We start from the raw sequence: 15,329 nt of genomic DNA, 5'->3' as shown, positions 1-15,329 counted from the left end.
TATCCTAGTGTTTAAATCTTTGTCTTTAAGAAGAAATAATCCTGTAGTACTCTCAATACAAGATTTCTCCCTTAAAACATCAGCAAGACTTTCAAGGCAGTCCAAGCTGCCAAGAGTGCCTGAGTTCTCCATCCCATAAAGCTTCCTATGCCTTCAGTGTCCCTTGTTAAATGCAAGGGTGAGCCACATCCTTCAGATCGTGCTGTGTCTTCTAAACTGCAAGGTGGAAGCCCCATCCAAAACTGACAGCTTCAGGGCAAAATGCCTATCTCAAAACCAATACCGAAAACAAGAATGAAAAATAAACAAACAAAACAACCTCCTTTAGATTTCTAGCCAACACACACACACATTTCTTAAAATCACAAGTTGGCGATGAACTAAAAAAGGTACAAGTATTTATTCACCCATATAAACACATCGGAGCAAGGGGTGTATGTAAAAAGGTTAACTGACTTCTCATTATGACATAACACAGGCATCTTAAGCAATCATAAGTGTGTAGAGACATGATAACTCCCTGGGTGGGGATAGGGAGTTTAGGGGCAGGGACCATGGCCTGGTCTAGGCTACTGATCTACCAGAAAACAGCCTGAAACAGGAAAGAGCACACATATGCCACTTGGAATGTATGACGCAAACCCCAGCCTTGAAACAAAGAACAGGAAACAGCTCTGCTGGCTGTGCTGGAGAGAAAGCACAGAGAAACATTTAACCGGCCCTCCCTGACCCTATATTCATGAGCAGCTGGAGTTTTTTAAGACAACAACAGGGGGGTGGAGGTGTTTGTTCTATGGGTGTGAAGAATAACACCAGCTTTATACAGGGGACCTGCCCTATTTACAAATAGGAGCTTCCACATACAGTAAACATCATAAGTGAACATGTGATTTTATCATATTCAAGCAGCAGAAACCTTCTTAATTAACACCAGCCTCCCTACCAATTTCTTTTGTCTCTTTCTCCCCCATCCCAATGACTGGTCTCTAGCCACGATCAAATTCTGGGTTAGGGTAATGATTACTGTTCAGCCTCAGAGCGTCAGGAGGAAAAGGAGAGAGCACTGCTGCTGAGAATTCAGTTGACACTGGGGTCATCGCACATAACCCAAGTGGGACCAATTGTAAGTGTCCCTGAGCCACAGAACCAAATTCCAAGACGAAGAGTGTGGGACATCTAGAGCTACCCCGAATTTTCACTCTTTTTCAACTGCACAGTTACAAAGATACTTTCACACTGCTGCACATCTGTTCTGCATGTACACATCTCCAAAAATCCACCTTTTGAGAATATGAATCTGTTCCTGATATTTCATTTAATCCAAAACTGTTATACAATCTTTAGCACAGAGTACCAATTTTTATAAGATGTCCTAAAATGTCTATTTTTCCTTTAGGTATTTTTAAGGTAGCAAAATCCACTCACTAGTCCTTTTCCCATTATTTCTATTTATTTCGCTAGCCAGTACTGTTTAACTCAGGTATCCATAAGCAGAAATTTAAAAATCTGTGTTGTAGACACAACTACAGGTGAAAAAAAAAGGCATCACTGTGTCCATAGCAACCAGAAGATTGGGTTTTAATTTAGAAACTTTGCAGTGAAAAAAAACAATAGCTCTCTCCAAAGATATGTTGCCATGTTTTACATCTGACAAGGTTCTGTGGTCTAAGCATTTACTTTTCTTTGTTATTCTCACGTTAGGATTTTCATACTTGGATTCTCCTTCATGCAAGCAGAATGCTTCTTACAGTCTATCTTCATTGACCTCACACCCATAGTACATTAGGCTGGTTTCTTCTAACAGTTCTGCAGCAAACCCCACTGAATGTAGAAATTTAGATATCGGCTTCTGTAGGGAGCTGAATGAAATTAATCAAACATCCCATTTCAGGTTTCTGTTAAGGGAATAAGGTCAACTCCTCTACTCCATGTTTCAAGTCAGAAGAAACTCATCCACTCTTTTAAAAATACAATATTTTGAAGATGTTAGTGTTATCAAACTGTTTTTTTCCCTAGAAGCAAGTCTTCTCTTTGGCTAGGCAGATTATCATCCAGATGGATTTCTCTTTTAAAAATGCTCCTCAAATTTATACATAAAGTACTCAGAAAAGGGCAGCAGAGAATTGTTCTGTGGAACAACCTATAGTGAACAACTGCCCTGTTCTCACTTGATTTTGCTTAATAATTACAGATATTAAATCTAAATGAAGTCAGAATACCACTTCATACTTTTCTCCATATACCAGATTCTTGTGAGAATATAATCAATATATTTAAAGTGTCTTGGATGACATTAATGGAAAAATACATTCTGAGTTAGTAAAAAAAAAAAAAAAAATTCACTGTAAAATGTTTATTTTAGTGAAATACAAGAAGGTGAGCAATTACCAATTTCCGTTTAACTTGACTTAGAAAAAAAAAGTCCCATTCACACGTTCTTCATCTGGTATTACCGTATATTGTTGTAAAATTTAAAGCAGCATAAAGTGTTCTTTTATCTGCCAAAGAAGTAGCTATGACAATTCCAGATATTGTCTGCCATCTCCAAGAGAGCCACTCGGAAAGGTAGGTCTCAAGGGTCCGGGTCCAGGGATCGGTCCCTCGGTCCCCACCCGGCTCGGGTCCCTAACCCTGCAGGCAGTTGCCTAAGGCGTTCTTCGCCTCCAGCCACGCTGCAATCCTTGCTCCAGACACTGCGGCAGGTTCTCTCCTTGCACCCGAGGAGGACTTTCCAAACCCGGCCAGCTCTTTCTCCTGCCCTCGGGAATCCAGACACCCTGGCAGCTCCCGGGCTCCAGGGCAGAGGCTGGGATGCTGCCTCCACTCCCAATCGCCCCGAGTTTCTTCCCTGAGGGCCCGCGAGGCTGCTCCAAGTTTGCTCCGGCGGCGGGTGAGCGGCAGAGCGCCCCGTCCGAGGAGGGGGGCGGCGGGGGGCGCAGGCGGAGGGCGGGGAGGGGGAGGGTGCGGGGGGTGGGGGACCGGGAGGGGGAGGAGCAGGAGCGCGCGGCCTCTGTGCTACCTTTCTCCAAACAACGTTGCCACACGCGAAGAGCACTGAGATTTCTGGGGCTTTGGAGGGAATCGCGAGCCGAGCGCGCGGGCGGGCGGGCGGGCGGGCGGCGGTCGGGGGACCACACAGGTGAGCCCCCGCCCGCGCCCTATCCGGGGCCGCGGCAGGCGCTGCCGGCCTCGCTCCCTGCCCCCGCGGAGCCGCACGGTGGCTCTCCCCAATCCCACACTTTCCACCGCGGAACCCGGGGCCCCCTCCCCCTCGCCGCCTCCTCCTCCACCCCCACCCCCGGCTGCGAGGAGCGGTTGCACTTTCCCAAGCCCAGGGGCGCCCCCACCTCCGCGCTGCACCCCCAACCCCTTCACCGCGCGCCCCCCTCCCCCGAAAAAAAAAAAAAGGAAAAAAAAAAAAGGAAACCGGACGAGCCGAAAAGGGGGGCAGCGGGAGTCGGGGCGAGAAGGAAAGGTGAGGGAGAGGGGACTTACTTTTCGAGGCACGGCGCTGAGCGCTGCAGGCGAGAAATAAAGGCCCGGATCCGGGCTGCCTGGAACCCCCGCGGATGCAGCGGTGTCAGCGCTCCAGTTCGGGCGGCGCTGGCGGCGGCGGCCGCAGGGGACGGGGACGGGGACGGGGACGGGCGCGCGTGCGGCGGGCGCGGTGCGGCTCGGCGGGCGCTCGCGCTGCGCTCCGGCTCCGCGCGGCTCCGCTCCTGGCTCCCCTCTGGCTCCTGGCACCAACTCCGGGCAGTCACATGACGCCGGCGCCGCTCGCTCTGCGAGCCTCCCAGGGCTGGCGGGGTAAGTAGAGGCTGGGACCCGGGGTGGGAGGGTCAGGGAGGGGAGAGGGAGCCGCCGCGGCCGCCCGGGCTGGGCGGGTCCCCACCCACTTGGGTGGAGGCAGCCGCCGGAGGGGTCGGCCGAGTCACTCGCGCAAACACGCACCCCGCCCTGCGCCCTTCCCCCGCCACCCCCGCCTCCCGCGCCGCCTCCGCCCCGCCCCGCCCAGTCACCCGGGGACGGCCCGACAGACACTCATTATTCCCCGGAGCCGGGCGCCGCCCCGCCGGCCCGACCTGTCCCGCGAGGCGCGGCGCGGCGCGGCCTTGGGGCTGGGCGTGCGCGGCGCGGCCCCCGCCCTCCGTCCCCCGCCCCGCGCCCCGCGCCCGGCCCCGCGCCGCCGCCCCGGAGCCCCCGCCCCGCCGCCCGCTCCCGGCGCCCTCCGCCCCGGAGCCTGCGGCCCCGCCCGGCCCGGGCCAGCCGCCGCGCCGCCGCCCGAGCCCGGGGCGGGGAGCGGGGGTGGGGGGAAGGAAGGGCGGCGCTGGCCGCTCGGGGCGTCGCGGGGCTGCAGCCCGCCGCGCCGCTTCCAAAACACACAGCCGGGCTCGCGGGCGAGCCGAGGCGGGGGACCCGGGGCGGCCGGGGCCATCCATCAGCCGGCTCGGGCGGGAAGGGCGGCCCCGGGGCGCGGCGGGAAGGGCTGGGCCCCGCGGCCAGCGCGGCCCCTCCTGGGCCCGGCGCGGACACCTCTCTTAAAGAAAAAGCGGAAAAAGGCACCGCTGGCGGAGCCGCGGCTGGACCGGGGCGCACTCGGGAGAGAAAGAGCGCCGAGGAAAGGGAGGGCAGTCGGGGCGACGGCGACCCTAGAATGGTCGCGGCTTTCCAAGGTCATTCGCCATCCTCTAGCGCGCTTTCTTGGAGCCCGGGGGCGCCGGGGCCGCCCTGTCGCCCGCTCCACGGGGGTGCGGCCCGGCCAGGTGGCGCCCCCGCCCCCCGGGGCTTTTCGTTGACGGCCGGGAGACCCCCGACCAAACTTCCCACGGCCCGGCCTGCCGCTGGAGCGCGACGGCGACGGGGCGCAGCGGCATTTGCCCAGCCGGGCCTGTCGGAAAACTTGGCAAACTTCGGGCCCGGCCCTCCCGCCCGGAGGGAGAACTCGGGGCGAGCTGAGGGCCCGCAGCGGCGACCTGCCCTTTCCTGTCGCCTCCCTGGGACCGAGCGCGAGCGTCCTCGGGGGCCTTCGCGGGAGCCGGGCGGCGGAAACTCGCTTTCTGTCCCCGCCAGGCCCCTGGGAGGACTGTGGAGAGCTTGGTACCCGAGTTTAATGCTGTTTGAGTTTCTTTTCAAACAGTATTCATGTAATAAAGAATGCAATAAAAAGAACAAAGGACAAATTGGTTCAATTGTTTTAGTCCTGTGTACTCTTTAAAAATGCCCCTGCTGCAGTCTGTGGCTTGTTATTGCTTCAAGATGTTTTAAGGTCCCTTTCAGTTCACCATTCTCACTTTGATGCTTCATCCAGGCGTGGTGCTACTTACCACGTAGAGACAGAGTGTATTCGGAGCCCCAGCATGTAACTACACAGTATTATAAAATTAGTACCGGGAAACCTCAAATAGTGAAATTGGTTGTTGTAAAAAAAAAAAAAAAAATGCATATACATCAAAGACCACGTGGGAAACACCCAGAATGGACACCGGTTTTTGTGCCATCATACTGTCCCATGAGATTAATCTTTAAAATGTAAAGAGATGAGGGTTTTCTGTTTTTTGTTTGTTTTAGTGAATAAAGATAAATGCAAGGGAAAAAGTTGGATTCGTGTCAATTACTAACTGCAACTCGCTGATCACTGACATCATTGAGTGTCTGATTAGATGCTTTAGGTTTCTATTAGGTGAGAAAAAAAAAACAGCCCTATAAGTGATAACTGGTGAAATTGTTTTGTATTTCTGTGCCTGGCTTATTGTAGGGGCCCCCAAAAATACAGGCTTCACTTAAGGGACACTGATAAAAACCTGAAGAGAAGACTGAAGTAGGTCTACCTGAAAAAAGTGTTATTCAAGATAAGTAGGGCGTGGCTTTGATATGAAAGATGGGGGAGGGAGGAGAAAAGTCATAAAAAAGGTTAATTAGTGAACACATTGTGTTCAGTGCCCTGTGGGAGGCAGCTTAAACATAACTTGTCCAAAACTGAATCCATCCAGTGAAGGACACCACCATCCCTCCAGGCACTCAAACCAGAATTGCCTGAGGTCATCCTTAACTCCTCCCCCTCCCCCGCTGGTCACAGCCCTGTGGTTCACTGAATCCCGGACCTCCTTGGCCACCACCCTGCCCCAGCCTATTGCCACAGCGTCTTGTTGGTCATCCTGTTTGCAGCATGGCTGAAGCATGGGTAAGGGATTGGAGCAAAGGATTAACAATGCCTTTTGCTAAAATGCAGAACTAAACATGTCAAACCCTTCAATGGCTTCTCTCCAGATAAGGTCCAGTTTAGTCCCCATGTTGACCTGGCCTCCAGCTATCATTATAAACTCATCTCTCCCTGTTCTCCCCTCCCACTCTTTTCTCTAGCAAGACTGAGCTTCTTTCCTTTGCTTTCCTCCAGCTCTCTCTCCCCACCTCTGGCCCTTTGCACATGCTCACTTTTCTAGATGGACTAGCCTCCTTGGCTTCTCCCCCACTCCTGGCCTCCACTCTCATTTCCCTAAATTCTAGTCATCCTTTAAATGTTTATTTCAATGACATTTTCAACAAAATTTATCTTTTCTTACTACCATCCCTCACCCTACCTTTGGATGAGTGAAGGTACTCCTTCTTGGTACTCTGATAGCACCCAGGCTTCACCTCTTGTAACACTTTTTATTCTTTCTTGTAATTGGCTCTTTAACTCTCTATAGCACTGAAATAGAAACTCTGTGAGGGCACGACCTTGTCTTTTTAGCAAAATTGTATCCCTATGGTTCAGATCTTCAGTGAATATTTGTAAAATGAGTAAGTGTGAGCTATGAATTGAGAAGTCATTCAGGCTAAAAAGATGAGAGGAGGCTTCAGGGTGGCGAGTGGCCATGAACTGTACCTTCCAAATAGTGAGGAGGAGGGAAGAGGGAGTTCCCCTCACTGTTTTTAAGGAGTAGAGTGAGATGGTACAAGTAGTGTCTGTCTTCTTTTTATTCCTAACGCTAGCACAGTGCCTGGCACAAGCTTAGGTACTGGATAAATCCATAAATCCTGGGTAAATGAAATATCTCAAGCTTGGTCCTTGCAGTAGCTGCTTCATTGCAGCTGTTTGAAAACAGCAAGCCAGTCTGGTTTAGGTTTGGGGCAGCATGTGCTCAGGACCCAGCATCATTGCTCCCAACCAATCACTGCAGTCTTTTTTGCTGGTGACTGGAGAGTAGATATGTGACCTGGTTCTGGCCAGTGGGACCTGTAGGGAACTGTGCTGGGGCTTATGGGAAATATGTTTCTTCCTGATGAAAGGAAACGCTTGCAAGGATAACCCCCCAGACCTGCTTTGGAAGTTATGTGAGGGTGTGATGCTTGAAGCTATGGCAGCCATCTTGTAGTCATGAGGGGAAAGCAGGGTTTCAGATTTCCATACAGATAGCTCTTTTTTCAACATTAATTTTCAGCTCAAATATTACCTCTTTAGGAGTGACCACACAATCTAAAACACACCTCCCTTTCTCATTCAATGTCTAGTTGTCCTTGCTTTTTTTAAAAAACAAAAAACAAAAACCCTTTTCCCTATTAGAACCTGGGCTCCATGAGAGCAAGAACATTGTCTTTTTCACTACTTTTTGAATTATGATTTTCTCTGGATATATGCCCGGGAGTGGAATTGCTGGGTCATGTGGTCGTTCTATTTTTAGTTTCTAAAGTAACCTCCATACTGTTCTCCATAGTGGCTGTACCAGTTTACACTCTCACCGATAGTGTAGGAGGGTTCTCTTTTCTCCACACCCTCTGTCTTTTTCACTCCTGTTTCCCAAGCTCCTGGAACAGTGTCTAGCAAATATAAGTTGTTCCAAAAGTATTTGTTGATTAATGGTTGACAGCTAAACAATAACACTATGTTGAGATTGATTCAGAGCCTGGTGGATACAAGCCACTATAAACCTCCACTTTCTCTTTCATGGCTTATAATATTACAGTTAGTTTCATTTCAGGGAATCTCTTTCTGATACACAAACACATATTCTTGAGAGTCTTTCTTCCTCCTCCACTCTCTTTCAGAGCTTTTTCATTCTTTACCGAGGAAAGTTTCTCCTCCTTGTATGATGATGGACTGAGTTATGAAGGCAGAAAAGTGCCATGTGCTTGTGAAATTATGAGCAACACAGACACATCTACCCTAAAGGAAAACATGTTTTTTTTCTCCTTTCTTTTTCTTCCAGCTTTATTGAGATGTTATTGATCTATAACATATGTAAGTTTAAGGTGTACAATATGATGATTAGACACACATATATACTGCAAAATGGTAACCACAATAAAGTTAGTTAACACCACCATGCCCTCACATAGTTACTTTTTTTTTTTTTTTTGGGTGGTGGTGATGACATTTAAGATCTACTCTTAACAACTTCTTTCAAATATAGAATACAATTTGTTTATTATATACATGATGCTATACATTAGATTCCCAGACCTTATTCATCTCATAGCTTGAAGTTTGTATCCTTTGACCTGCTTCTCCCCATTTCCCTCACCTCCCAGCTCCAGGCAACCACCATCCTACTGTTTCTATGAGTTTGGCTTTTTCAGATTTCACATGTAAGTGAGATCATATAGTATTTGTCTTTCTCTGTCTGACATTTCACTTAGCACAACGCCCTTGAAGTCCATCCATGTTGTTGCAAAAGGCAGGATTTCCTTCTTTTTTGATGCCTGGGTGGTATTCCAGTGTGTGTGTGTGTGTGTGTGTGTGTGTGTGTGTGTGTGTGTATCACATTTTCTTTACCCATTCATCTGTTGATGGACACTTGGGTTGTTTCCATATCTTGCCTATTATAAATAATGCCAATGGACATGGGAGTACAAGTATCTCTTTGAGATAGTGATTTCATTTCCTTTGGATATATACCCAGAAATGAGATTGCTGGATAATATGGTAGTTCTATCTTTAGTTTTTTGAGGAACCTCCACACGGATTTCCATGCTGGCTGTATCAATTTACATTCTCAGGAACAGTACACAAGGGTTCATTTTTCCCCATTCCTCACCAACACTTGTTATTTCTTTTGTTTTTGATAATAGCCATTCTAACAGGTGTGAGGTGATAGCTCATTGTGATTTTGATCTGCAGTTCCCTGATGATTAGTGATATAGAGCACCTTTTCATTCACTTGTTGGCCATTTGTATGTTCTCTTTGGAAAAAACTGTTTATTCAAGTACTTTGGCCATTTAAAAAATTTTTTTCTTTTTTCTTTTTTTTTAACTATTGAGTTATAGAAGTTCTTTATATAGTTTGGCTATTAACCCCTTATCAAATACATGCTTTGCAAATATTTCTGCCCTTTTCATAGGTTGCTTTTTCATTTTGCTGACTGTTTCCTTTGCTGTGTGGAAGCTTTTTAGTTTGATATAATCCCACTTGTTAATTTTTTCTTTTGTTGCTTATGCTTTTGGTGTCATAGCCAAAAAATCGTCGCCAAGACCAATGTCAAGGAGCTTTTTCCTTATGTTTTCTTCTAGTAGTTTTATGTTTTCATGTCTTACCTTTAAGTCTTTAATCCACTTAGAGTTAACTTTTGTGAGTAGTGTAAGATAGGGGTCCAGTCTATTCTTTTGCATGTGAGTATCCAGTTTTCCTAATACCATTTTTATTAAAGAGACTGTCCTTTCCCCACTGAATATTCTTGACTTCTTTATCAAATAGTACTTGACTATATACATGTGGATTTATTTCTGGGCTCTCCAATTCTGTTCCATTGTTCTATGTGTCTGTTTTTAATGCCAGTACTGTACTTTTGATTATTATAGCTTTGTAATATAGTTTGAAATCAGGAATTGTGATGCCTCCAACTTTACTCTTTCTCAGAATTGCAAAGTCATATGTTTTGAAGTAAAATTAGAAATGCTAGACTAAGGGTCACTCATTTTGAAAGCATTACAAAGAGTGTAAAGATTCTCTTTAGCAGCTCTACAAATTTTCACCTATATTATCCATCCATCCATCCAACCATCCAATTTAGGATTGCCAGAAATACTGAGGTTGAGTTAGGTGACCACAACTTTTAATAAAGATCAAAATGGATGTGTGTCGTGCACCCCCAACCCAGGAGCTCTCAGCATTTCTAATGCAGGTGGATAATTGAAATTGTCATTATGTTTGACAGAACAATGCAATTGAAGGACAACAGTACAAAAAGAGTTGAAGTGTTGGATCTTGGAATCTAAGCAGGAGAGCTAAAACAGAAGGAGACTCTAGAGATCTGGCCAAAGCTTCAGCGAACTGGATGTTTCAAATAAGTCAAAGAGTGGGCATGTTGGGAATAATGTAGTGAATGACCTGGAAGGTTAGGAGGGGAGTTGTCAGAGAGTAGGGATATGTGAGTTTAGCATTTAAAGGTGATGCAGTCCCTGGGGATAGCATGGTTCAGCATGTGCCTGTGGGAGTGGGAGACGACAAGTGGGTAGAGAACATCCCTGAAAATGAGGAGACGAAGGAACAGAACGAATTGGGTATTAAACATGGTTCCACGTGGATCCTGAAATTACTCAGCATGGTGGCCTGACTTGGGAATCAAGAGTAAGACCTAGGTCCTCAGGCCACACCTTCATTTCCCAAGAGGTTGGTGAATGATAGCAGCCAGGAGAGAATGATTAGACATATCCCCCTTTCTGTATAGTTAAATCTGCTTTCCTTGAATTATGATTATTCAAGTTAAAAATAATCATTTGTATTTGGTTGTTTTTATGGGTTATTGTACTAGTAACATGTATCAATAGTTTTATTTTCTTCTTTTTATTGCAAATATACTATTTCTGCTTCATTGAGAGTTCAAACTGGCTTTGGGGGACTGATCAGGGATCTTAAACATTATTTATAACATTATTTTAAAGGGAAACGAATTGTAATTCCCAAGTCAATGACCTACACATATAAAGATGTACAATATAACTTATTTCTAAGTTGGGTACTACCTAGATTTCTCCTATCCTGGGAGGCAGGGAGTAGAGAATGGGAGACCCACAAAGTAAGATAAACTACTTCCATTTTTCAGCTTGTTTTGGAATGAGCCTGACCCTTTATGTTTCCAGCCCTCTCCTCTATATTATGGAAAATTTATTGGCATTTAAATCCCGGATTTAAGTTAGTTCGGTAAGTATCGGTTGAACATTTACTATAGGTCTGGGGTGAGTGTAGGAGTGCAAGAAATATGTATATATGATCCCTGTGTTCAAGAGATTTGAGAGAATATACATATTTGCTTAATTAATTTATTACACAAAACAGAATATGAGTAAAATTTAGAAAAGAGCCATGACACGGGCATTAAAAGGATAAAAAGGTGAATTAATTCATTAAAAAACTACAACTGTTCTTGTGCAGTTTGGGCCTTGTCTTCAAGGAGCTTATAGGTTTGCAAAAGACATCACACTGGTCAGGAAAACACCAAAAATCCTCTTGGAGGTGATAACAGTGCTAGAACTTCACTGCTGGAGGGAGAGAGGGCTCCACACTGCATTTCAGAGTCTGGAGAGGGGCCCAGGATTTTGGGGCGGGGGGGTTGGGGGGGAGTGTGGGGTGGGGTGGAGGATGAACCACTCAGAAGTAGTGCAAGGCAAGCTAGGAAAGGTCAGGTGAGGCCGTGCAGGGGGGAAAATGCAACACCAAGGAGACGCAACTTTTTCCAGCAGATTTTGGGAGACCATGGAAGGTTTCTGAACGAGCGAATTGCATGACAGCATATAAAATGACATTAAAGATAACTCTAATGGAAAGTTCCAACTGTGCAGTGCAGGAGGCAGCAACTATGGTACATGTACTGTGGGGAGAAATACATATATATGTATATATATATGTATATATGTACACCATCTATTTCTCTCTCACTCTAAATACACACACACACACACACACACACACACACACACACACTTTCCTCCTTCAGTAAGTAAGCCAACAGAGAGATGTTGTGCGAATTATACTCTAGGGGAGTGGCCTTGCTGCCTTCCTTTTTCTGTTGATTCCAAGTGTGTTGCATGCTTGCACCCAGACCCTGAACTGTGACATGAAGTGTTTCACTCTGTGTAAAAGCCCAGTTGCACTGGTTTCCTTGGTACCTACTGGGGAAGAAGGCTTCAACTTTCATTCCTTGCCTTCCCAACCTGGCAAGCCTGTCCACACTCACCAATGCTTTAGAAGTTTGCTGATATGCCTAGAAGAATAATAAGCATATGGTGGGATCACATGAACAGTAGAGACTTCTTCTTTGCCCTTGTAATACAAAAAGATTTGCTAACAGCAGATGATATTAAAATCATAATAATGTCATATCAAAGTGGTAAGTGTGAAGGTTTTGTTTGTTTGTTTGTTTGCCTTTCAATGCTCTCATGTGCTTTTTATTCCTTAGTGGGGATATGTTACTTTTGTAATAAGAAGTGTGCTTTTTTAAATAGCTGAAAAAGTAATGTGCACGCTGTGTGTAATTAAATGTAGGGCCTGAAGCACAGTTTTACAAGGTGGCCCTTTAAGGCACCTGGACCCAGAGGTGTGTTTCTGCACCTGCGAGTTTTGAGCAGGGTGGGGTGGAAAGGGAGGGGCTCTAGGAGATGAGGCCACTGGAGAGGGTCACCATCTCCCTTTATTGACGCTTTGGCTGCTTGAATAGCTGGACCTGTGTGAGTTCTTGGAACTGAAATTCTTCCTCAGAATAATGTGTATTTACTTTAAAAGCCACTCCAAAGAGAAAAAGTTAAAAAACAAAACAAAACCAAAAACCCAGAAAACCCAGCACACAGGACTGAATAAAGCCAAAGTTCCTATTTCTCAAGAGAGAGAAATATGCTTCCTGGAGCAAAAGGTCCACTCACCCTCTCCCCGTGCTCTTTCGCCAGGAGCTGTTGATTCAACGGGAAACAGAAGTGTCAGCAGTTGTGCTGAACGTGAATATGCGGGGATTACCTTCGCCTTCCCGAGCACCATTAACACAGGGGGGCTTGTCGTCCCAGCCAGCCGGGGCTAGCTGCTCTCAGGTTTCTTTAAGCTACATTTGTTTGTCTGTTATTGTTCTTAAGGTTTTCTGGGTAACTATAAGCAACAGACCTTGTCAGTTCCTCTTGAGATTGCCCACTACTCCCCACCCTTATTTCTCACCTCCTGGCATCCTGTTTGTCTCCCTGACTCTGTCCCCCGCCCCATCCCCACCCCCACTCAGCTACCAGCCTTTTTAGCCATGTTTTTCTTCCCTCGGTTAGTTACTTCTAAATTTCTATTTTTATGTGTCCTCATACCCAAGGAGGCACGGCATATATTCAATTTTTAATTCACTCATTTGTGCTTTCTTCGATCATGAATACCTCGAAGTTATGTCTCGGTGTATACTCCAGTGTCGGTCTCCCCCTACCCCTTTCCTTGAAGACACTGTATTTCCAGGAGGGGATAAAAGGAAATATGGGGGAACTTTGAACTATGAACAGTACTTTTTGGGTGATCTTTGCCTATTTAAAGTTACTCAGTTACGATAGCAACAAGAAAGCTCTGCAATATATACTGTGTTTATGCTCGTATCAGTATAATCTTTAGTTTATTAAATTTTAAAGAATATTTTAGCCAGTCAACAGTTTTACATGAACTGTTTAGACTTCCATTTTAATTTTGTTCATTGTTGTTGCAAATGGACCTATTACTTATTGAACACTATGGATTCTAGCACCTTGTAAGGTTAGCAGATTTATGAGAAATATTTTTAAAAATTTTGGAGTACCATCATAAAGAAAGTACCACTGAATATATAATTCTGCTTAGTAGTCACGGTATCTTCATAGAAGAGGAAATTCACTTTCTACAAAAGAGAGGGAAACACTTCCAAAACTCATTGAGGGACTTCCCTGGTAGAGCAGTGGTTAAGACTCCGTGCTTCCAATGCAGGGGACCTGGGTTCAATCCCTGGTCAGGGAACTAGATCCCACATGCATACCGCAACTGAGAGTTTGCATGCCACAACTAAGGAGCCTGCCTGCCACAACTAAGACCTAGTGCAACTAAATAAATAAATATTTTAAAAAAGCCCAACTTATTGAATACAAGTTTTGCTACACAGTAATTTATCTAATCAATTTCCTTTTCTGTGCTGGGGATAAGAAAGATGAAGATTCAAAAGAAGCTGAAATTGGGACTTCCCCGGTGGTGCAGTGGTTAAAAATCTGCCCGCCAATGCAGGGCCCATGGGTTCGATCCCTGGGCCAGGAAGATCCCACATGCCGTGGAGAAACTAAACCCATGAGCCACAACTACTGAAGCCCGTGCTCAACAGCAAGAAGAGCCACCGCGCTGAGAAGCCTGTGCACCGCAATGAAGAGTAGCCCCTCAACTAGAGAAAGCCTGCACGCAGCAACAAAGACCCAGTGCAGCCAATAAATAAATTTATTTTTTTAAAAAAAGCTGAAATTATTAATGGTGGAATCCTAAACTCATTTCTCTTCATATTTTGTGATGTCAGAAAAATGAAGATTTTCCCAATTCACACAAGTTTTTCTCCTTTCCCATATGTTTGTTTATTTGGCAAAATTTTCAAATACAATTCGCTGTATATCACTTAGTCCTGAGAAGATGAGGGCATCTTAGAGAAGTTCCCAAGATTCAGGAGGAGACAGGAAAGGTCTTGATGAGGATTTAGTTACCATGTTTCAGGAGAGATACTGTTGGTAGAAACTGTTTGCTTTTCCTCACCAAATATCTTGAGGTGTTCCTCATTCTGCTGCATTTGAAAGTACCTTTCCAAAGTCCAACCCTTGGTACTTTGCAGTTTTGATTAGGTGGTAGTGCTATCAAATGAATAGTGCCATTTGGACAAAATTTGTCATATTTCTTATTGTATTTCCCTTGACTTTCTTCTGTACTTCAAGCAAAAGTACATTTAGGTTCTAAAAAAACCAAAAAAGTTAATTTAATCTAGACCGTTTGGTACAGATGACCCGACAAAGATGCATTGTCTAACTCAGACACAGTGATTGCTCTGCCTGAGGCCCTCCCCAATAACACTGTTGATTATGTTATTTCGGCTCTAGATAGTGATCTTTCTATTCTATAGTCTTTAGAAACTGAGGAAGGAAGGCAAAGTTTGTTTAGCTTATTTTAAAGAAAAGCTTTCCTGTATCATTTTTTAAAATAAAATGTTTAATTCAAATTTTCTTTTTGAATCTAAAAATTAAAAAAAAAATTGCTTTTATCAGTAGAGTTACCTCCCTTCTCAGCTCCCCATGCAGTTTATATTTCTGATTAGCTGGAACTCCAGTAGTTGTTTGTAAGCTGATTAGAGTAAGGGCTTTATCTTTTTATAGTTCCTGTTTCAACTCTTTATACTTAATA

At 45.5% G+C, this 15,329-nt stretch overlaps 1 protein-coding gene and 1 pseudogene across 1 annotated transcript in view; one reads left to right on the top strand and one right to left on the bottom strand.

Annotated features, from left to right (window-relative positions):
* Positions 1-3,932, bottom strand: part of KLF3 (KLF transcription factor 3) — a 31,414-nt gene extending 27,482 nt beyond the window's left edge. Inside the window, exon 1 of the mRNA XM_057726219.1 lies at positions 3,496-3,932. The gene's annotated coding sequence lies outside the window, so the exon portion shown is untranslated. The remainder of the gene's footprint in view (positions 1-3,495) is intronic.
* LOC130848409 (uncharacterized) lies at positions 2,516-14,500 on the top strand (annotated as a pseudogene).
* Positions 14,501-15,329: the final 829 nt, after the last annotated feature.

This window comes from Hippopotamus amphibius, chromosome 3 (genome assembly GCF_030028045.1).
Source record: "Hippopotamus amphibius kiboko isolate mHipAmp2 chromosome 3, mHipAmp2.hap2, whole genome shotgun sequence".
Taxonomy (NCBI): Eukaryota; Metazoa; Chordata; class Mammalia; order Artiodactyla; family Hippopotamidae; genus Hippopotamus; species Hippopotamus amphibius.
This window is presented reverse-complemented; position numbering and strand designations above follow the sequence as displayed.